General features: G+C 40.4%; 1 protein-coding gene across 5 annotated transcripts in view; it reads left to right on the plus strand.

The window, feature by feature from the left end:
- The first annotated feature begins 337 nt into the window (after window positions 1-337).
- The window catches only part of Mapk8 (mitogen-activated protein kinase 8), a 70,427-nt gene continuing 47,103 nt past the window's right edge, over window positions 338-23,661 (plus strand). For 2 of the 5 annotated variants that reach the window (XM_048339215.1, XM_048339210.1), the window contains exon 1: window positions 339-509. The gene's annotated coding sequence lies outside the window, so the exon portion shown is untranslated. Of the gene's footprint in view, window positions 510-20,387; window positions 20,519-23,661 lie in introns of all 5 variants that reach the window. The other 3 variants (XM_048339212.1, XM_048339211.1, XM_048339216.1) reach the window with 3 other exon arrangements.

Raw genomic sequence — 23,661 nt, forward strand, 5'->3', positions numbered from 1 at the left:
GGCGGCGGGTTCCACCTAAGCCACCTGACCTTCAAACCTTGGGGCGAGGAGCCTGGAGGCCTTGGCGTAGTGGAGCCCGACGCCTCCTCCAGGAGCGGCATTCCCGGGCCACGCGCCGCCACGTGCCAGCGCAGGCCCGCCCCCTCACTCTCCGGGCCACGCCCCTCGCAACCGGTCTCCCAGACTCCCGCTCTGGGATCCGCCTCCTGGCGACCTCCGGGAGTCCTCCGGGCCTGCTCGGGAAGCCACGCCTCCGGACCGCTGGCCACGCCCCCGCAATCCGGGCCCCGGGGCCGCTCGGGAGGCGCGGGGGCGGAACCTGCGCGATGACGTGGGCGGGCGTGCGCGGTGACGGCCCGCGTCCCTGTTACTCAGCGGAGTGGTCGAGGCCGGACGACGCGTCCCGGAGCACGGAGCCACCAGCCAGCGCTGGGTAACGGCCACGGCGACTGCCCGGACGGCGCGGGTCTCCGCGGTGTGTTTCCCTGTCCTCGTCTGCCACGCTGCGGGTGAGTCCGGGGGCCTGTGTAGGGCCCGGCTTCGTCCGGCGGCCCCGCCGTGTTTATGTTATTGTTGTAGCCGCCGCCTTCTCCACCGCCGTGACCCCCTCCCGGGAGCGGGAGCGCGCGGGGCGGGGGCGCGCGGGCGAGAGCGCGCGGCAGGCGGGGGCGCTGGGGAACAATGGCAGCCCGGAGGCGGGCCGGCCGAGGGGGCGTGGGGCCGCGCGGGACCCTGGCCGTCCGCCTGCCCGCCGGTGCTCGTCGCGCCGGGCCCGCCGCCGGGACCTCCACCCCCCGGTCAGGGTCCCGCGCGGCCCTGTCGCGTGCGTTCCGCCTCCACGTCGGGAGAGGAGAATGGGGTGGGAGGTGGGCGGCAAGTCCTCCTCCTCACCGAGTCGCGCCCCGGCTCGCGTCCCCACCCCGGCGCGGCGGGGAGCCCGGGGGCGAGCGCCCGGTCACCGGGTGCCCTCGCCTGCCTGGCTCCCGAGGCCGTCTTATGTTTCTCGGTGGCTTCTTTGTGCTGACGTTTCGAGCGGGCGCGGGGGAAGGCTGGTGTCCCCAGGCCCGGGCCCTGCGGGCCGGCCGGGGTCCGAGGCCTGGCCGCCGGGTGGTACGCGAAGCTCGGGACCATCCTCGGGAGCCCGCGCGCGCGCTGCTCCGGAAGGGTCATTCGGTGGCGATGACCTTCTGCCTTTTTCACCCCATCGGCCCTTTGTCTTGTTATGGGGGGCTTTTTTGATCCAGAAAATGATATAATCAAGCCCCATTGTAAAGTGCTGTCAGGAACACTTTTGGCCCTACCATTTCTTAAAGTTCCCCCCATCGAATCGTGAATTTAGTCACACGTCGGCTGATTACATGGTATCAGTGTCCATTGGTTACTTACTGTCTTTTACTCCTGCAACTCAGTGTTCTTCCCAGTAGAATTGTGGTTGTCAAGCCCATTGTCAATGACAGCTGTTTATTTCATTCGGCAGAAGCAGCAGCTTGGTACTGTATCCAGATGGAGAGACTTGAAGGAAAAGAAGTATCCTTAAATGTTAGACAATACATTGACATATAATAGTTGTACCTTTAAACGAGATTAATTAGAGATGCATGTTACAGCTGGTAGTTGGTTCTCTGGGTCATTTAGCCTTTTGTTTTTTAAAATTAATAGTACATTTGTAACGTCACATGTAATATTAGGAAGTAGAATCAGGTGGTCTATATTTAACTATCTTTATTCTTTAATTTTGTCTCTTTTCCCGACTTAGAGGCATTTAAAATGGTTACTCCAGATTGCCCTGCTGTGGTTAACCTTGTACTTAAAATATTAGGTTCTGTGAGTGAACATATTTAGTGCTGTGCCTGACAAAAGCAATCAATCAGATTGGGATTTCCTTGAGGGCAGGCTTCTCTTAATATCTGTTTCTTAACCACCTAGCCTGAAATATAGTAAGTGCTCAGTAAACTATGACATGGTTAACAGCACTTCATAATTAATTCTATTTAAATCCAAGGCTTCAAAAGGAACCTTGTAAAGTTCTCCATGAAGTCCCATGGTCACATCCAGATGGTTAACTGATCAGTTTAGACAGTACATTATCTGTAAAGACCTTACAGGCTTTAGAATCACTTCAGCATGAATCTTTGCCTTATCATTTCAAGGCCATTATCCTAAAATAAAACCTTGTCTAAATGTGTTTTAATATGATTAATAAAGTCATGTAGATTGGGAGGGGTGTACATATAGATTGAGCATCTTAATCTTAAATTCAAAAATGCTCTGAAATTTGAAACATTTCTTGTCCAAATTTTATTTCTCAAATTGTGTATGCATACACACCCAGAAACAGTTGGAGTCCGAAATGATTGCATTTCCCTTTTTATTTTTGGCTTTACATTAGAAAAACAGACAAAAGAAACCTATATTTGAATAACAATATTTTAGAAATGGTTACCAATGCTTAGAAAACTATATTAGAAATGTTAATTCTAAGTTATAACTTAAGTTTTAACGTGTGCACATAGAATTGGCAAACCATGTGGGTATAAAACTCAAGATTCATTTATCTAAGTACAACACATCTCCAGTACTTAGAGTGCACCTTGACATTTGTTTTGGATATGAAAGAATTCAGAGTGAACTTACTTGATGTGAATTAAAAATAAAGAAAAAAGACAACAGTAACTTAAGAGATGTAAATCTGGAGACACCAAACTTCTATTGCTTTATCTAATTCCAATATGCTAGACTCTAGTAAGGTTATTGATAAAAAATCCTTTGGGAATAGCTCATGGTCATGCTATGTAAAGAGCCAGTAATGTAGTTTCGTTTTCTAAATTCTTTTTTTTTTTTTTTTTTTGCCAGTCCTGGGGCTTGGACTCAGGGCCTGAGCACTGTCCCTGGCTTCTTCTTGCTCAAGGCTAGCACTCTGCCACTTGAGCCACAGCGCCACTTCTGGCCATTTTCTATATATGTAGTGCTGGGGAATCAAACCCAGGGCCTCGTGTATACAAGGCAAGTACTCTTGCCACTAGGCCATATCCCCAGCCCCTGTTTTCTAAATTCTTTTCTGTAAAAAGACTATTGAGTTTGAATTTACATATAAAATTCACCTTTACCATTAATGTGTATTTGAGTTGTCTTTAGTATATACACAAAGCTGGGCATTGACTACCACTAAACAATTGCAGAACATTTGTGGTCATTTCACATTCTATTTAGAACTATATTTTAAAGAAAGTCAGAACTTGGGTTCTCTATAAAGGCATTCCTGAAATGGGTAAAAAGAGTACCCTTTAACTGTCCTGGCAGAATAGGAAGCTGTATCCCTCACACTCATTTGGGTCCTTAAAGAACTGTCTCTTGGAAAGAAAGTTAGGATAAGAATAAATTGTACCAGAATTAGTAGTTAGAATCTTAACTATTTGCTTCATGCATAGTATTATGGAAATGACCTTGAGTACATACTAGGTGCTCAGTGAAACAACTTAAAGTAATTTGTTACTAAATAACTAGTCATAAACCATCCTAATGTAATTAAGAGGTTGAATAGGACTTGCTTCTACTGTGCTTTGCTTTGCCAGTGGGTTGAGTTTTGACGTAGTTGAGTCATCTGCATGGTTAAGATGTTTTGTTGCATGTGGATAAGTACCATGTATGACATTAAGATGTCACCTCTCTGGAGGTTTCTGGTCAAGTCAAAGGCTCCTTGCCTTTCTGATTCATGTGGTGTACAGAAGTCATCATAACCATGTGGCTTCACATGTGAATCATTTGTGGGTTGTGATGCTTATTGCCTTAGTCATGAACACTTTACCTGAACTTTTAATAGCTTTGCATTCTTAAGCTAATGTAGGTTGCCAGAACTTCCATTTCAGAAATGTGTTCTAATTCAAAAAAACTTATTCTTAGAAGAATTTCAGGAGTATTGAAATAAAAGTTGGACCTTGGTTCATTCTGTAATTCCCCATCAACAATCTTGGGAGCTTTGAGCAAGCAGTTTATCACTTTGGGTTCTAGAACTGTAAACTGAGGCTGTCAGAACTTCCTTCAAAAAATAGAAAATCGAACTCCTTGGGTGACTGTGGGAAGCCCCAGTCAAGAATTATCAAAATTAGACTTCTGTAATTTCCAGAAGCAAAGCAAACTGTCAGTTTTTTTCCTCTAGCATGAAGACTTAAAAAAGCGTTACCATAAGTTAGAGATTCTTTGACTACTAAATTATACTCTTTTTTGCAGCACCATGCCTTCTGATGGAGTATTCTCAGAAACTGTGAAGCAATGAAAATGAATATGTTAGCTTAAGCCTATGATCAAGGGTGGGACTTGGGTATAGCAAAGCAGCAAGTTTATGTTCTTTTTAAACATGTATAAGGTTTCTCCTGCCAATAAAGCCCACTGAAAATCTCTCTGTTGCCTGTAGTTAATTGGAATCTATTTGGAAAACTTAATAGTTGCAATTCTTTTACATTAATGGTGGATTATATCCAAACATTGAGATATTTCTGCCTTTTGTTGCCCTTCAGTGGTAGATCAGGTTTTGTCAAAATATGCCCATGCCTTGGAAACCTAGATTTGAGAGGTAGCTAGTGTGAGGCCTCTGGTCAATCCTGAGTTCTCATCCATGCTCCAAGTCCAGATACTTTTGAGGGAAATGTTATTTCAGGTTATAGAACATATTTGGTCCTGTTTTGTTTTGTTGTCTGCTGAGTGAGGATGGTAATAGCACTTAACCTTATGATCGTTAAGGTAATATGTGTAAAGTGCTTGGGACTGGTGTGGTGCTCGAGTGGTAGATATAAGCATTCAGGTAAGTTTAATGGTTGCTTTTATCTAGTATTTTTCACTTTAAACAAGTGCAAAATACTGAGCAAATCTAAAATCACTGTGATGTGTAGTCTACATGTGAATTCTCCAGGATATACTATTTGTTTGATTTGGCATCTCTTGTGGAGTTATTAAAATTTGATAATCTTATGTAATCTGAATTGACTGAGATTATTTGTTAACATTTAGACCAGTAATCCTCTCTGCTTTAAAATTTGCATAGTTCAACACCAAATATTGCAAGGAAAGAATCTGCCACACTCCCTGATACATACATTTCCCAGACAGAATTGCCCAGATTTTCCTAGGCTTAATTTGACATATCTAAAGGAATAGGAATCTAGGAACTGAGAAAAGCTTTATAAACTGACATTTGAAGAAAATAGAATGTTGTCACAACCTCTAAAGTTTTGTCTTGTTGGGGTCTTTGTAAAGACTACAGACTTGATAGAGGCCTAATGAGCCAAAGCATTAAGCATCCTGTGTGTAGTTTCTGTGGGTATAGTTTCTGAAATGTTGCTGACTTTATCCTGTCTGTATGTACCAGAGTTCACTGTGTATTTACCACTCCAGGTGGCAAGTGAAGTGGGAGCCTGATGTCTACACCAAAGTTAGACTATCTTCAGATATCTGAGCATAATTTGGCCAGAGATAAAGGCCTAAGTGTCTTGTTTGTTCTACCACAGAGAGGAAATAGTGTTAGCCATCATGAGGCATTTGGGGACTTCCAAATCTTAACAAAGTAATTCTTGCTTAATAACTAAAAACACTAAGATGTCTTTTCTGACTTGTGATTATAGTTAAGAATGTGGTACAAATTAAAATCCAAATCATAAAAGGGCAAACCTTAAAGTCACCTCAAATAACATTTTGGAATAATTGAATATTGAAATAAATATAGAAAAGTAATCGATGGTTGCCCTGGGCACTGTTATTCCCATTTTATAGATGAGAAAGCAAACAGATTATGTGGGGAGTAGTTGATGCTCATGAACAGTTTCATTAAGCTATATTAAAGTTGGTTAAAAGAAGTCCATGAAGGTGGTGTGTGTATGTGTTGAGTTTTTAAGAGAAATGTAGACAAAGTGAATGACTTTAAAGATAGCTTTGAAGTATCAAGCAAGTGGTAGATAAAGGAAAATGTAGGGTCTGAAAAGAGAGAGTGAAAATTAGACCACAGGAAAGGGGAGGTAGTGTGTAGAGGGTGTTTGGCCCTTGTTAGAGGCGAGATACTGCCCATTGAAAAGGAGGAATCAGAAGAGTTGTCCAAGGAAGTTTGGTGGTTAGAAGATGAAAGCCATATTGGTAGCTTTCATCTCTCGTGGTTTCTATTTTCTCAATGAAACAGGAGATTCAGGAGAGCAGCATGAGATGGGAGTGTGGAGAGTTAAAAGTAATTCGCCAGGAATATTGATTGTACGCTTAAGGTTTGGAATCTTTAAAGTAGTATCAGTCTGATTTTGTGATGTCCCCCCTTCTCCAGCTTTGTTTAAATGATCAGATAGTAAACACAACTAAGGCAGAGTTGGGTTTATCCAGGGGTAAGGTTTTGCTAGACTTAGCTGTCAAGAGTTCTTCAGAGGAATAAAACTTATAGGAAATCTGGTCAGATGGATAACTAGATAGAGTGACATTTAGAAAGTTTTGCTATTATGGGTGTTGGCAAGTCTGAAGTCTCTAGAGGAGGCAGGTAGGGAATTCTTCAACACGAGCTAGTGGAGCAGTGCTGAGACAGAATTTAATCTTCCTCAGGAAACCTGCTTTCTCTCTTAAAGCTTTTCATCTTTTTGGAGGCCGGTCCACATGAGCAAGAATAATCTGTACTGGTTGTAGATATTAACCACATCTTTAAAGTATCCCCATGAGGGCACCTGGATTGTGTTTGAATAAATAATTGGGTACTACATACAGCCTAACCAAGTTGACACACAAACTGCCTATCACACCAGGTCAGTACAAGAGAAAGGGGATTCTGGAAATGAAGCTTCTAAAGAATGTGTTTGGAAAAGCAAATGATGGAATAAATGGTGGAATCTGATGTGTGCAGGAAGGTAGGGTGAGAACATGCTGTATTGAGAGTGCTGAAAATGTCAGGTAAGAGTTATTGTGGATACTCGAGGGTTTATGTGAACTCTTAAGGATTGAGGACTTGGAACCCATCAAAGAGGAATGGCTGAGATTTCCCAACTGGCATTGATAATGCCAGGAAAGATCTTGATTATGGGCTTCTAAGGAATAGAGGGGCAAAGTCATATGGACTTGAGATGGTAAACGAGTGAAAGACAGTGAGGATGCAGGGATAGCTCATTGGTGGAGTGCCTGCCCATCTAACATACTTGAGGCCCTGGGTTCCATTCCCAGAACTCAAAATGAAAATAAAAAAGTGAGATACTAAGAGAGTCAGCCTGTATAGGTGGTGAAGACAACAAATGATGGCCAGAGTGAGGATGCATAATATGATAATATGAGCCATTTGAAGGAACATAGGGGTAATATAATTGGCTGTTTGCTTGTTAGGAATTACAGATTTCAGAAGATAAAATGAAGAATAGTAAAGAAATAAGTGAATGAAGGGAATAAGGAAATAGAGGAATAAGAAGGGATACAGAAATGGGTAAAATGAAGGATGTATAAAGCAATTTGGCATTGCATACTTGGGGAATAGTGGACTTTTTCTGATAACTAAGGCAGTAGGTGAGATGGGATTCATAGGAGACAGTTGCTGTCAGTTCTAGAGTAATAGGACTCGATGACAGTGTTTTCCAAATTAGTGTAGTATAGAAGAATGAATTTAAAGGATCACAACTTGTGTGGTACTTTTATATGAGATGAAATAGAAAATATTGTGGATTTTTCTCTTTTTTAGAAAGGAGCTAAGTGTTTAACAGTATCACTGGAGTTTAATATATAAGCCACCCAAATCACTTATTGAAGTATGCCATTTAACAGCTTAGTACAGTACATTCCTATAACCATCACTATGACCTAAGTTTGGAGGTATTACACCAGAAAGAAACCTCATCAGCAGTCACTGTTCTTCCTCCACATACCTCAACCCCATTCCTACACAACTACCAATCTTCTTTCTTCTGTTAGATTTACCTGTTTGTATATCTCAGTGTGAGTTAAATATATCATCTTGGGACTTAGCATAATGTTTCCAAAGTTCATTTATCCTGTATTAGTGTTCTATTCCTTTTTATGGTCTCATAATGTCTTAGTAACAAGTGAAGCACATTTAATTTATTGCTCTTCAGTTGATGGGCCCAGGATTGTTTCCACTTTTGGGCTAATGTTCTAAATATTTGTGCACAATTGTTTGTGTTATGTCTTCATTTTCCTCATATATGCTCAAGAATGGTGTTGATGGGTCATGTTTAATGTTTTAAGGAACTATTGAGCTGTTTTTAAAAAATAGCTGCCCTATTTTTTATTTCTACTAGCAAGGTGTAAAAGGCTGTAATTTCTTCACATTCTACTCCTTGTCTTCTGTGGTATAGATAATGTGGAATATATGCTTATGTGTGTATTGGCTATTCGTATATCTTCTTGGGAAAATATTCGAAGACTGGTTTCTCTTTCTACTTAGTTTTAAGAGCTCTTTGTGTATTGTATTGTCAGCTATATAATCTGTCATTGTTTGTAGTACATGAGGTTTTTAAATTTACTTACCTTGTTAGCACTGGGGTTTGAACTTGGCCAGGATACACACTGGGTCAGGCCTCCAGCCCTATATTTAATTTTAAGGTTTTAAACCCTATAAGGTTTAAATTTTTAAGGTTTTAATGAAATTAAATTTCTTTTTACTCTTTTTTTTTCCTGTTTGTTGAATGAGCTTTGGTTGTCTTGTGTAAGGAACCATTGCCCAAGTTTTTTTTTTTTTTTCAAGCATTTTATAGTTTTTACTTTTACAGTTAAGTCAGGAATCCATTTTGAGTTTGGAGGGGGAGAGAAAGAGCTATAGAAGAAAAAGTTCAGTTGTATTCCTTTACACGTTGGTATATAGTTATCTTAGTACCATTTTGTGAAAATATTAAATTGTCCTTTTTGCTTTCTAAAATGTTGATTTTATTTCTGGACTTGCTTTTGTCTATCCTTATGTCTGCCACCCTGTCCTGATTACTATAGCTTAGAAATGTTTTTATAAGTTGTGTTTCAGTTAAGTTTATGAGTTTACTTACAGGTAGATACACAAAGGTGTATATGTAAGAAGTTATGGTGTAAAATATTTGAGCTATGTTGTTTCCTAAAATATTTGATTCTTTTAGCAGTTTAATGAGGCATCCTTTCTTGGAGCAAATGGACAGATAGGGCAGATTAGAGGGCCTGTCTGTGGATGAATGGATTTCCTGTAGATTAGGTGACTGATTTCCTTTCCTTCCCTTTCCATTTCTTTGTCTCTTTTTCCTTTTTCTTTCTTTCCTTTCTCATTTTTCTACTTTCTATTTTTTTCTTTAGTAGAAAATATATTCTTTGTGGGTTCATGTGGATGAGAGCATAAACTAGTTGGGACTTCCTAACGGATCAGTAAGAATCAGGCACCAGGGGCTTAGTCTTGTAATCCTAGCTACTCAGGAGGCTAAGATCTGAGGATGAGGTCTGAAGAGAGACTCCATCCCTAACAACTAGCCAAAAAGGTGGGCTGGAGACATAACTTAAATGGTAAAGTACCAGTCAAACGACCAAGCCAGAGCAAGCATGAGGCCCTGAGTTCAAATCCAAGGAATTTGAGGGATTATGAAATGAAATATGATTTGAAATTTTGAAGGTACCTTGGCAGCCTTTTATGATTCTTAATTAAAACAATATTAAACCTGCCCATTTGATTACTTATAGGCTTTTGTGTTGCTTGTATGATAACCAGAATGTTTTGTTTTTAATTATCCTTAGTAGTTGTACAAAAGGGTTTTAATTCAACATATCAGTCAATTTGTGAGAACAATGTATCTTACTCTGTGTCACCCCTACCTGGATGTTTTAAATTAGGGCATCGCATATGCAAAAAATAGATAATTAGAGACTAGATTATGAATCTCCTATATCCAGGGAGGAGTTTCAATTTTTGTTCACTTGGAAGGAAGCTAGGCACTAATCCACTTAGATTATTTATCTAGGAAAAGCCAAGATGGTTCAAAGCTAGGCACTGGAAGCCTGGAAAGTTTTCTGGTTTAATCCTCTTAGAATGTACCCTTTGGTGCCCTCCCATAAAACCAGGGAGGCTATGGGCTGGTTTTCATACTCCTATGCTTTTGCTTCTTAATTACAATACTTGGTCTTCCTTAGCCTTGTAGATGGGTTTACAGCTCTTCTCAGCCACCCCATTCAGCTTGTCAGGCTCCTGTCTGACATTCCCTTACTGTCTCAGATCTCCATCTTCTAGGGTAAAGGCACTCTGATGATGTCTTTTTTTTCCCTCTGTTACATTTCCATGGGACCCTGGGACTGTCTAGTTTTTCAAGTTGCTACCAGGAAGTTGATCCAAATTATCTAGTTTACCATTATAGGGAAGTAATTTGTTATCTTGATGAAGGTTTATATTGTTAAATTCCATGTTTCAAATTTTACCAAAGGTGCTTTAGGTCTTTCTCAAGGTGAAATGTTGGGTATCAATTTCTATGTAGTATAACAATTATTAGAAGACAGCAGGAATAAAAAACGGAGGGAAGTGGCATAGAAAATGAGATTTTATTTTATTTTTTGCAGAGTTCAGGAAAGATAAAGGCCAGAGTAATGTTCTTATGTCTATTAGTGAGAAAGAGTAGTCACATATAAAAGAAGCTGGCATATTTGTTAGCATGCTATTGCTGAAGTTTAAAAGGCTGTAGAAGCTTAGGCTGTTATGAAGTAAACATCAAGAAGTCACGTTGAGTAAAATTTTTAAAATTCTTCCACAAAGAAACTTCAGAATAGCCTTTGAGTTATTAAATGGGAGAGTCAACTTTGAGGCTGGGCTAATGGCTATACTTTTACAGCAGTATCTGCAGCAGAAATGTAATGAGGGATTGCAGAGAGAATTTAATTCTGTAGAATCAGATACATACTGTGCTATTACTGCCTTCACATATGTATGTAAATGGTTCACAGGTCTTCATGAATTTGTTGATTTTCTTGATCTTCCAGCCAGTTCCCATGTTTATTAAATTTCAGAATTGTAAATTTACCATCACTCTTAGCCATTGCATTTGAAAGAGACAAGTTATTTCTTTTGTAGCTTTTTCTGTCTTTTCTTGAGAAATGAGAGATGTCTTCCAGGGGTGTTAGTTTTAGTTGCTACTCTAAACTTTTGGAAGATAGAATTATTTCTTACACTGGTGACCTTTGTTTCATGGCCCTAACTTATTAATGTTCATGCAGTGCCTGGGCCACGTGAGGCTTAAGATCAGTGTGTTTCTTCCTCACACCTGTCCATGGAATCTATTACTTTTTTGTTGTTGTTTTCTAGTGCTTTACTACTGATCACCCCTTGCTTTTTAAGTGACTTTGTTTTCTCACAGTTTTCAAATAGGAATGCTTATATGTGTAAACACATTGAGAGTATTAGTGAACACTTGTATACTCAGTCACTATACTAATTGTTAGCATTTTAGAATATGCTAATTTATTTCTGGTGGCATTTGACCCAGAATGCTTCAGTTTGCAAGCATCTTCTCCAACATGCATCATATTTGCAGAGGAAACTCTCAACTTAGTGTGTATTGAAGTTTTTCCATTTGTTTGCCAAAAGGTCAGTTTGTAATGCAGCCAGGTACTGTGATCCTCTACATGGTTTTTGGCTCTCTTGAAGGTGTTTTCATGCATGAATAGTTAGTTTGCAGTGGTGTTGGCGGTAGGTACCGCATCCATTGAAGCATCTTGTTTCACTCTTGTTTTGCCTCTTTCCCCACAAAAGGTCAATCCAACTCATGGCTGTTTTTCTCCGATCTGGATTTATTCAGAATTAATGTATTGTATTTGACTGTTGGTATGCTAGTCACTTTTAACCTATTACAGTTGTCCCTACCTCTGCCTTTTCCTTTCCTGATATTGCCTTCTTGCCAGTTGCTTTAGAGATTATTCCTACATTTTGGATCTGGTTGATTGTTTTATTGAGGTGTTACTTGTGTCTCTACTGTCTCCTAAATACAGGTTAAGATTAAAGGCTGCATTATACTTAGGATTTTTGGCCTAGATGCTTCCTGAGTTCAAATCCCAATGCCTTTAAAAAGTTATTGAGAATCTGAACTATTTTGGGGGGGGGGGTAGAGGTTGGCTATAGCTATCAAGGTACACCTTATTAGAAATTAGGCCCATAAAATCTTGATAAGTTCGTTCAGTTACAAAGTAGTAAAATCATAAGCAACATTTTGAGAAAAACAAGTGTTTTCTAAAGGAAAAAACAATAGTTCAACCTGTTGTGATATTACAGATTGTTTAGCCTTTGGAAAACTCACTGGGCATGTGTGAGAAAATGACAATGAAAAAGGCAAGTGATCCTTATAGATCTTCTTAGCACTTGTAAGCTGTCACTCCTACTTTCCTGTCTGTCCTTCACTTTCCCAACTGCAGCCCTCTCTCTGCTCTGGCCTTTTGCTAAGCTAGCTCTGTGATCGCCTCCTTCAGATGCCTGTTGGACCCTCATCAAACAGTGGGAATAGTCTCTGACAATTACAAGACCCAAGAGCTAGTGTATGTACAGGCTTTGCCTGGAGGGATAGGGCAAGGTGACCAGTTGGATGGGGTACCTTAGAGACACTAGTGGAATGCCACTGCCTCAGGGCTGGAAAGAAACTGTATGGAAAGCACAAGAATCACTGCTGTCATGAATGAATCACCAGTTGCAGGAAACCAGCTTCACAAAAAATGCCTATAAAGATTACATGAACCAGATGCCTGTAATCCTAGCTTCTTGAAGCCCAGTTTGTGAGGCCAGAGTAGTCATGAAAATTCGTGAGCTTCTATCTCACTCAATGCCTGGGCATGGTGGCCAATGTCTGTTATACTAGCTATGAGGAAGTACAATGGCTGGGCACAGTGGCACATGCTTGTCATCCCCAGCAATACAAGGAAGTACAATAGAGAAATGACAGCCCAGAAGAGCCTGAGCATAAAGCCAGACCCTGCCTCAAGCACAACCAAGCCAAAGTCAGATTGCTGGTGGCTCACTTCTATGATCCTTACTTCTAGGAGGCTAAAATCTGAGGATCACAGTTCAAAGCTAGGCCCAATAGGAAAGTCTATGAGGCTCTTAACTCCAATTAAGCAGAAAGCTGAATGTGGAGCTGTGGCTTAAAACACAGGTAAGTTTACCTTTAGGGGATTGCAGGTATAGATCAAGTGGTCTAGTGCCAGAATAGCAAGAGCAAAACCCTACTGAAAGTTCCTGAATTCAAACCCCACTACTACCTTTCAACACCCCCCCCCCAAAAAAAAAAAAGATTACATAAAATCAGTCAAAGGCAAACCTGAAAAAGAATCCAGAGTAACATCTTTATTTTTCAGGTGAAATAAGCACTTCCTTGATAATTCTTTTTAATGTCTTTATTGGTGAACACATGAATCCAGACAGTATGGCTGACCCCTGGATTACTGTGAGCGATTTTCTATAAAGATGGTTTGTGGTTTCATCTGTCATCACAACTGGCTGCTGCCTGTCCTCCACTGGACTGAAAACAAATGCGAGTGATGCCGTTTTGACTGCTTCATTTATTTTGATTGTGATTTATTTGGAATAAAAATTTATTAAGAAAAAAATTTATTTTTGCCTTACATTCAGACCCTAGGTTTGTGCTTACCTTTCATCCTTATTTCCAAATATGTTCTGAATCTTAGAGAGCTTCCAGGCATTTGCCGTTTGCCTCCTGTTTGCAAGAGTCTGTTTTACCCATGTGCAGATTAGTAATGACCCAGAACCACAGGAGGAGGTCACTGTGCTGATTTCTGTTCTCTTCTGAGTACCTACAAGTTCCAAGTTTGACTTTCTCGTCTGTCTCAACTCCCTGAAGCTGCCATGCTGTTTGGTGTGGCTCTTTCTACACACTGTCCTGGAAACAGATCCAGTCAGAAAAGCAGAGCACTTACAGAGCTCACCTAATTTGTTTTCTTTTGGGGGGAAGGGAGATGGGTGGTACTGTGTCTTGAACTCTGGACTTCACACTTGATGGATAGGCACTTTACTTGAGTCATACCCAGCTTTAGTTATTTTTCAGATAAGGTCTATATTTTGCCTGGGCTTAGCCTCAGTCATGATTCTCCTACCTATAACCTCTTACCATAACTGGGATTACAGGCATGAATCTTCATTCTTCACTTGTTTGTGGTCCCACTTTTTCTCTGAATTGGCCTCCAACTTCAACCTTCCAAGTAGCTGGGATTTCAGGCATGAGCCACCATGTCCAACCTCTCTTTGTTTACCTTTTATCAGGGATTACAACCCTCTTTGGTCCAATGTTTCGATGACCATTTCATATAGTTTACCTGCTTTGTATTTCTTACTTTAAGACTATAAATCTGATCCCAGTTCCTAGCACCTGGTATCTTTAGAGAGTGTTTTCCAAACTGCTGCACAAGGAAAGAGAATGACACAGAGTTCTGTTGATGAACAGTGTATGTTTGATGCTTCTGAAAGAGCCAATCACATGTGTTGGAAGGAATGTTTCATTGGTAGAGAGACCTGTTTAGGAATGAGAGAAGCCAGTAAGTATGAAGAATGAAGAAGGTATTTGATAGCCAAATATTGTAAGTTTTTTTAATATTGCTTCTATGAAGAAAAAAATAAGGACTGCAGGTATGAAGAGAATAAAGAAAATTTCAAATGAGCTGGACAAGTGAAAAGTAATTTTAGCAGCAAAGAAGACACTTGCTAAGTTGACCGTGAATGATAGATTATTCATCTTCTTAGGTTACTTTCCTGTTTGTACTCGGATGTAGGTATGGAAATGGCAAATAGCTGGGTTCTTAAGGAGTTTTAAGATATTGATGAGTTATCTTTGGTTCTTTTTTTGTCCGAGACCAGAACTTGAACTTTAGTATCTGATGCTTGCTTTCATTCTCTGACTGGTACAACCTGAGCCATGCCTCCATACCCTGATAAGTATTTTTTTTCTTAGTTGTGGGGCTTGAACTCAGTTTTCTGCTCAAGGCCTAGTGCTCTACCATAGTACCACTTTCAGTTTTCTAGTGGTTACTTAAATATGAGTCTCATGGACTTTCCTGCCACGATTCTCAGATCTCATCCTCCTGAGTAGCTAGGACTACAAGCATGAGTCGCTGACACCCAGCTTGATGAGTATTTCTAATAGGATAGAATATGGAATTTAAGTTGTCTAAGAAACAATGGGGGAAAGATGAAAAGTCAGGTACTAAAGACCTTCTGAAGTTAGTGTTCTATCAATGGTGTAAAGCAAGCTGCTGGAAAATGGATAGTGGTTATAGCGGATAATGTGAGTTGTGATGTCTCCAAGTGGGCCAATTTCAGATGATGACTAGCTCTAAGCATGGCCTGGGTATGAGTGGACGGGGATACATGGGTAGATTGTACAGATGAGCATGTCAGAGAACTGAAAGCCCAGTGTAAAGAGGAAAACTTCAATGATAGAAGTTCTCAGTCCATGGGGAACCTCACTAGGAGGCTGGGTGGCAACAATAGGAAGGAGACCTGGGTCTTAGAGCCCAGTAACCTGAACTTTAAAAGAGCAGGTTTCTCTGCTTTTGTCTCAAAGAGTTAGGGAATGAGGGCTAGGATGTAGCTCAGTGGTAAAGCACTTGCCTAGCAAGTGCAACGTTCCTGGGTTCAATCCCCAGTAAAAACCCCCAAATAGGAAATGATGGTAATAATAGTTGAGAGTACTGCTTATAGCAAAATACTTTGTAACACCACTGGAGAGCACAGCACCTTTAGCTTATTAACATGCTCATCTATAACAATCTGCCCATGTTCCTAGCCACCTGTACCCATGGTCACTGCCTGGAACTAGTCAACATCTGAAACTGGCCTACTTGTAGACATCAATCACAATGACCTGTTGTAACTTCTATCTCATTTTTGGGTAGTTTGCTTTACATCACCAGTATGAACATTGCTTTTAGTGCCCTGACCTTTTCCCCATCTTTTCTTATGCAACTTAAATTCCATACCTTGGTTATCTTTGAGACAGCCCAAGATTTCAAAGCCAATAGGCAAGGCAGATGGAGATGGTTGGAAGACAGAATTAGAGGGATTTGGAGCTCCAGTGACTGAAATGTAGGAGGGTTTGGAATGACTGGAAAGGAGTGGAGGCCTTGGGTCAGATCACAAAGTGGAAGGACAGGGACTCTGTGGCCATGGGTTGAATATTAAATATTTTCTTTGATAAAATGAAGAATAAAAGTGATGACGATTTTTTTCTCAACCATTTACTGCACAACTCAGTGCCCAGGGTACTTGAGTCAGTTGACATAAATGAAGGCTTCAGTTGAATGCAGTTCCAGCTTGCCTTAGCAAGCACTGCAACTTGTGTAGGTTTTTTCATTTCTACTATTTTTGTTGTTTTGGTTTGGTTTGGTTTTTGCTGGTACTGGGGCTTGAACTCAGGGCATTCATTGTGTTCTCACTTAACTTTTTTACACTCGGGGCTAATGTGCTACCACTTGAGCCACAGTTCTACTTCCAGCTTTTTTCTTTTTTGGGGGGGTGGTTAATTGGAGATAGAGTCTCATAGACTTTTCCTGCTCAGGTTAGCTTTGAACTGTGGTCCTCAGATATCAGCCTTCTGAATAGCTAGAATCATAGCCATGAGCCACTGGTACTGGCTGTTTCTACTGTTATCAAGAGAAGACTAGAGGACAGGGATGTGGAAGTGAAAGGAGATAGAGAACAGAAGGTAGTGCCATATATGAATAAATGTGAGAATATGTGCCATAGCTTTGTCAACTACAAATCTAGAGTCTTCCATATATGTGTGTGCATATTGTTTTTGCATCCTAGACTAATTACCCCTTGAGCATTTCTGGTGTATTAGCAATTAGTTAGCAAATTAAATACCTGGCAAAACAACGATACTAGAGTGATACTCTTTTCCATTGATTTGGGATCCTATCTGTGACTACAGGGGCAACTGTAGTTGGTCATCTTTGGCAATATGGTCCAGGTAAAGCTGGAAAAGTTTAAAGCAACAGATTTGCCTTTTCTCTGCATATTTTTAAGACTGCACAAATTTGTGAACTGCTTTGGATTTACAGATTCTATCTATAATTCCCTGTTGCCTTTATTCCTGAAGAGCTATCCTGTTTAAGGCTGTTTCTGGATTGGCCATCTGCTGTTTGTTGTTTCCCAGTAGTTTTTCTTTTTTTTTTTTTTTCATCATGTACTTAAACCAAAGCATTTCTGTTCATTCCTGCCTTGGGAATACGGGCACCACATGAGATCCCATTGGGTTTCTTTGCAGTGTCTATTTCTACATCAGCAAACTGGATCTCGTTGATATATTTGCTAGCTTCCTAATGCATGATTAATCATCCTCACTAAATTCAAAATATATTTTTAACATTATATAAAAACAGTGCAGCATGCTTTAGTTTGGGAAACTTTAGCAAAGTAAGTAGAAGCTTCCTGCTTTGCAAATGTCCATAGTTCTTGGAAAACGTATACGTAAATATGCCAAACTCATGTAGTTCTAATCACTGTGAGACAAGGGAGGTATACCAGACTGTGTGAATGCAGGAACTCTACTTAGGACTGCAATAGGATTGTGCATATATCTCCTATTGTCCTGTCTTCTCATTGAAAGCCATATAGAATCAAGAGAAAAACTCTAGGTAGATGGCTTTCTAAAAGAAATCATCTAAAACGTTTAATTTTTTATTAAAAAATTCACAATCTCAGTAAAATAAAGACTGAAAGTTGAAAGGAAATCAAGAATTACAACATATGATTGAATTCAAGGCATAAAATAGTAAGAACAAATCATACCTTTACAATTGATTAATAGGAAACTACCATACTTGTCTTTGAGAGTATACAAGACCATAGAAATAGATCTAAATTAAGTTGTTTGCAATTCCCTGTTCATGGCCCAATCTAATAGCTGTGTGAACTACATACTTTGTGGTTTACCCTTTCTCATAAGTACTGAGTGACCACAGTTTGATCAGTGAGTTAGCAAATAGCTAGTTTTTGACTTCTTTGTCATTTTTTAGCCAGCATATAGTTTTTGTAAAAGCTTCTTTGTCTTTTTTTTCCTAGAAAGACAATGGATTCATAAGGATGCAAATGAATAAAATGAACAAGGAAAATTTGAGTCCCAGACCCAATTCTTTAACACATTATCTCTCTGAAGCTTAACAGTGAAGAAAAGCAAACCTTAAAAATGGTAATATAGACTCATACAGTACAGACTACCACTTCCAAAGTAGAGTAAGCATTTTTTTTCTTTTTCCTGCTAAATTCAGTTAACAACCTGGACAATATTGTAAAGCCTACCTGAGAAGACTGAAAAATGGGGAGAAGAAGGTGGCTTAACTATAAAAATCCTGGGTTTTCTTAATGTCTCAAATAAACCAGAATGAATGTAGAGAAGGTAGCAATACAAGAAAAGTCTGTTTTCTTTAAAACCAAGGACTAGTGAAGGGGTAACAACTACAGAAAAGTTTTAGAAAGTAGCAAAAACAAAAAAACAAGCAGAAAAAAAAATCATCCTGCCTAGCAAAGGGCAGGTGGGGGTCTAGACTTTCTCACCATTTTCAGGTTGCAACAAGGTAGATCTTTCTACCAAATTATCAATGGAGGAAAAGTGGGAGGAGAGCCCATTGACAGGGAGCTTGAACTCCCATAGTCCCAAGGCATGAATTACTCTTTCCCTTCTCTCTCTTCTCACTAGAATTTTCCTAGCAAAATCCTACTGAGGAAGCTGCTTCTGTCTGACTCTAGGTAGTTCCTTCACCATCTCAGAGGAAGCCTGCTGTGATAGAGTGGGCAAAAAGTAAGGTCCTAAGTCTCCTAACATAATACCCCAAATATCCAGATGTCCATATGAAGTCTTTCATACCAAGAACCAAAAAATGCCTCAGCTTGAATTACAAAGGATAATTCATGCTCTCAGTGACGTAACACAGGTGGTAGAATTATTGGATAGAGATTTTTTTCTTTCTTGTTTTTTTTTTTTTTTTTTGCCAGTCCTGGGGCTTGGACTCAGGGCCTGAGCACTGTCCCTGGCTTCTTTTTACTCAAGGCTAGCACTCTGCCACTTGAGCCACAGCGCCACTTCTGGCCAGTTTCTGTATATGTGGTGCTGGGGAATCGAACCCAGGGCCTCATGTATATGAGGCAGGCACTCTTGCCACTAGGCCATATCCCCAGCCCGAGGATAGAGATTTTTAAGACAGCCACAAAATAGCATTTCACCAAGAAGTTATGAATGTGAAACAATGAAAAATTCTCAACAGAGAAAGTCTCTGCAAATAAATGTAAAGTAGAAACTTGGAAATTTAAAAGTGAAAAACATTTAAAACTCAGTGGGCAATATTTTAACAAAACTGACCCCCCCAACCCAGAAAAGAGAAGACACAGTTTAGCATGAAATAAAATATACAAACATCAAAAGGAAAACTGCAAGTATTAACAAGTAAATTTGAGAATTTTGATGTGATGAATTAATATCTCAGGATACACAAGCTATGTCAGCTCACTAAGTAATCTGAATTAGAGAAATTTAATTTGTAGCTTTAACATAAAAGCAGCTTCAGGAGCTGGATGCTATGGTGCATGCCTGTAATTGTAGCACATGGGAGATTGGTGGAGGAGGATTGGATGTTCAAGGCCAGCCATGGTTGTATAGCATATTTGAGGTCACCTTAAAAGAAAAGTTAAAAAGAAAAAATTCCTTCTAAAATATCAGGTCAATGAGAGAGAAAGCAAATGAAGGCATAGTATGTCTGGAAAGTTCTCTTCCACTTAAAATTGGCTTTTATCCAAAACAGGGAAACCTTGAGTTTTCTCTCCTCCGCCTCTGGAAACATGAATAAGTAGAAGTAGTGAGGGGTGTTTCTGGAGGATGATTTTTGACAAATCTTCCTCTTCCCTTTAAAGTTGAGCCTCAGAAGCTTCCTGAGAAAAAGAATCTTACTTGGCCTTATTACAGAAAGGGTTTGTTTTGTTTTGGTTTTTGCCAGTCCTAGGGCTTGAACTCAGGGCCTGAGCACTGTCCCTGGCTTCTTTTTGCTCAAGGCTAGCACTCTACCACTTGAACCACAGTGCCACTTCTGGCTTTTTCTGTATATGTGGTGCTGAGGAATTGAACCCAGGGCTTCATGTATACGAGGCGAGCACTTTACCACTAGGCCATATTCCTAGCCCTACAGAAACAGTTTGAAATCAGGAAGTCTTCATGAAGGAAAATCTTGAAAAGCTTACTCTGGTCAGCATTACCATCGCCATGAGCCCCGCTTCCCTGTGCTGTGGGTGGCAGGCCTGATGGCCCAGTCCACCCAGAGCTGCCATGCTGCCCTGGGAACCAAGTCAGCCCCTTGACTAGTTTCTCTGGGATGGCTCTGGCATACCATACTACTACTGTCCTTACCTCTTTTTTTTCTCTCCCCCTCTCTTCTCTTTGTGTTACCAGCTCAACTCTTCTACTAGAGATGAGAGATCAAAAGTAGACAAGGAAGACCACACAAGAGAATTCCTTATTGGACCCACCACTGCAACACCAGGGGACAACACAGGATTGGGTGTCTTCTAGCTGCAAACCAAGTGAGCTGAACAGCATGCTCTGCTTGTGTAGCCAGAAATGAGATGTGACAAGGGTGTGTGTACCAATCATGGCAGTCTGCTCATACCAATGAAGGATTGTGTTGGCACCAGTCACAGGTCTTTTCCTGAGCCACCATGGGAAGGAAGGTCTGGAAATGACTACAAGGCCTTCTAGAGTTGGCTGAGACCTATAGCAACAGGGTACTGCTGGAGCATTCATTACCTTCTGGAGCTGGAACTGTGCTTTGGGATCAGAGCATCCCAGTCAGGGCTCCAAGGAAGGGCCTAACAGCTGTCAGTTCATGAGTCAGACCGCCCGTCCTCAAGGTCTTCACACATTTAAAGGAACCTATAAACAGTATAAGAAGAGATACTTACAATGAAGCTTGTCATCCACATTAGCAGTACGTTAATAGGATTTGATAGTGCTTTTACAGTCTCCTGTCTGCCTGTGTCCCAAGGGGTGGGGGTGGGGTCCTTATTATCTGATTAAAGGAAGATATTTGCTTGTTGTCAAGAATATGTAGAGAACAGTTAGAAAAGGACTTCAAAAGGAGGAAATAACTAGTTAGGAGACAGAAAAGATATCTAATCTCATTAATATTTGCAGAAATACATTAAAACAGGGATATTCTTAAAGTTGTCACTTTCAGGAATTGATATTATACCTTTTCAAGCTCATTATCTTATCACCTAGTAAAGTGTGCATATTCTGTGACCCAGCAGTTTAACTTCTAGATATTCTAGAAAATAAATACCTTAAACAAATATGAGCAGATATGTGTGGGAGGCCTCTGTCAGCACATTTATAGCAGCATCTACTGTCATAACCCAACGGTAGTATAGATAAACCAGTGTATTCATATAGTGGAGTATAAAATACCATTCCATAAGAATAATCTGTACTATACATACGTGGTCACAATTATAAAATCCAGTGAAAGAAGCAATACCACAGTGAGCACATTTACATCAAGTTCTTTTATATGAAGTTCAGTAAGGGGCAAAACTGAAAAATAACACCTGATCAGAGCCTACCTCATGAAACTGTAAGAGGAAAAAAAAAAAAAAACCGAGGCAATGGTTTTTCAGAAGCTTTCAGATAGCTAGGCAGTAATGGCTCTCACCTATAATCCTAGCTAGTCAGGAGGCTGCGATCTGAGGATCACAGTTCAAAGCCAGCCCTGGGATAGTAAAGTCCTGAAACTTTTATCCAGTAAACTACCCAGGAAACGCCAGAAGTGGCTCAAGTAGTAGAAGACTAGCTAGCCTTGAGCAACAAGAGGCTCAGTGGCCAGGCCCTGAGTTCAAGCCCCAGGACCGTATGTGACACAAACACACACACACACACACACATACACATACACACATGGGTGCACACAAAACTTTCAGGCAAATAGTTCTTTTTTTAATTGGTCATGGGGCTTGAAGTCAGAACCTGGGCACTGTTCCTTAGCTCTTTTGATCAGTGCTAGCATCCTATCACTTTGAGCCACACTTCATTTCTTTTGAGTGATTAATTGGAGATAAGAGTCTCAGGGCACTTTGCTGCCTGGGCTGGCTTTGAACCCTGAGCCTCATATCTCAACTTCCTGAGTAGCTAGGATTACAAGGGTAAGCCACTTGTGTCCAGCAAATAGCTACCTCCTACAAGCCTTCCTTAAGATACTCTTTAGCCTGCATCTTTCATGGTATCAGTTAAATGTAAAATGAGAATATACTGACACAAGTACGGTTTCTGTTTGCTTTAGTGTCATCACTACCTTTCCCTGCACACACAGGAATTTCTTCCATTTTAACTTCTTGTGTACTGCTTATACATCAGGTTGGCATGTACATCGTGTGGATTCTTTCCATTACTGCTCAAATCTTTCCTTCCATTGAGTTATCCAGGTTCATTTGCCTGGCTCAGTTCTCATGTGGCTCTCCAGGTATGGGGTGCCAGAATAGATTCACCCTTCCTTTCTAACCTATTTTCATTCACTGACATCTGTCTGCCTGGCATAGCAACTGTCTGTTGCTGGTTTTCTCTGTTCCTTCCCACAGTGTACGCTTCCATCTCCCCATCCTCTGTTCTCCCTCACCTCCTACCTACATGGTGGGTCTCAGAAAGGTACATAGGCCAGAGTTATCTGTTGTTCTGGCTAAATTCTTAGCCATTGTTACTGCATTTCATCGGTGTCTTTTTCTGACCTGACCATTATTTGTGTCTTGCTGTAAAATAAGCAAGTGTCTTGTTTCTCTTACCTAGTTTCTCTTTTGCTTGGGGTCAGTCATCTGTTTTCTTTTCAGAACTTGAAGTACATTCTAATGTTTATGTGACTTGATGAGGGGAAAATACAAAAAAAAATGCATTTTCTTTTTACTAACCTCTAGTTTCATACTTAAAGCCATTCAATTTTAGAATGAAGAGCAATTTTAAATTCATTTATTCCAAGACTGTATTTTTACGTGTGAGAAGTGAATTGTACAAGATTGTTCTGATTTTGTAGCTTCTGAATTTTTTAAACCTCACTTTCTCACTTTGAAAGCAAGCATTTTAAATTCTAAATTCCCTAAAGACCTCAGCTTCTTTGGTTTGCCTTCTTGCCTGAATGATCTTGGGAGTCTCTGAGCAGATGGGGATTCTGGTTTTTGTTTTTGTTTTAATGTGCTCACTACCTTACATATGTAACTGTACCCCTCCCTCTACATCACCTTGACAATAAAATTAAATTTACAAAAACAGGAAATAACAAGATAAGATATATACTTACACTGCCTTACATACGAAACTGTAACACCTCTGTACATCACTTTGACAATAAACAAATCAATTTAAAAAAAAAAAACACTTCTTTTTCATTAGATTCTCAATCATCTGGAAATAAAACTTTTTTTTTGCCAGTCCTGGGGCTTGAACTCAAGAGTCTGATCACTGTCCCTGGCTTCTTTTTTGCTCAAGGCCAGCTAGCACTCCACTACTTGAGCCACTTCTGGCTTTTTCTGTATATGTGATGCTGAGTCATCAAACCGAGGGCTTCATGTATGCGAGGCAAGCACTCTACCACTAGGCCACATTCCCAGCCCTAAAACATTCTTAAGATACATCATTAAAAATAGCTCTAATATGGAGCTGGGGATATGGCCTAGTGGCAAGAGAG

This window comes from Perognathus longimembris, chromosome 2, assembly GCF_023159225.1.
Source record: "Perognathus longimembris pacificus isolate PPM17 chromosome 2, ASM2315922v1, whole genome shotgun sequence".
In the NCBI taxonomy this organism is placed as follows: Eukaryota; Metazoa; Chordata; class Mammalia; order Rodentia; family Heteromyidae; genus Perognathus; species Perognathus longimembris.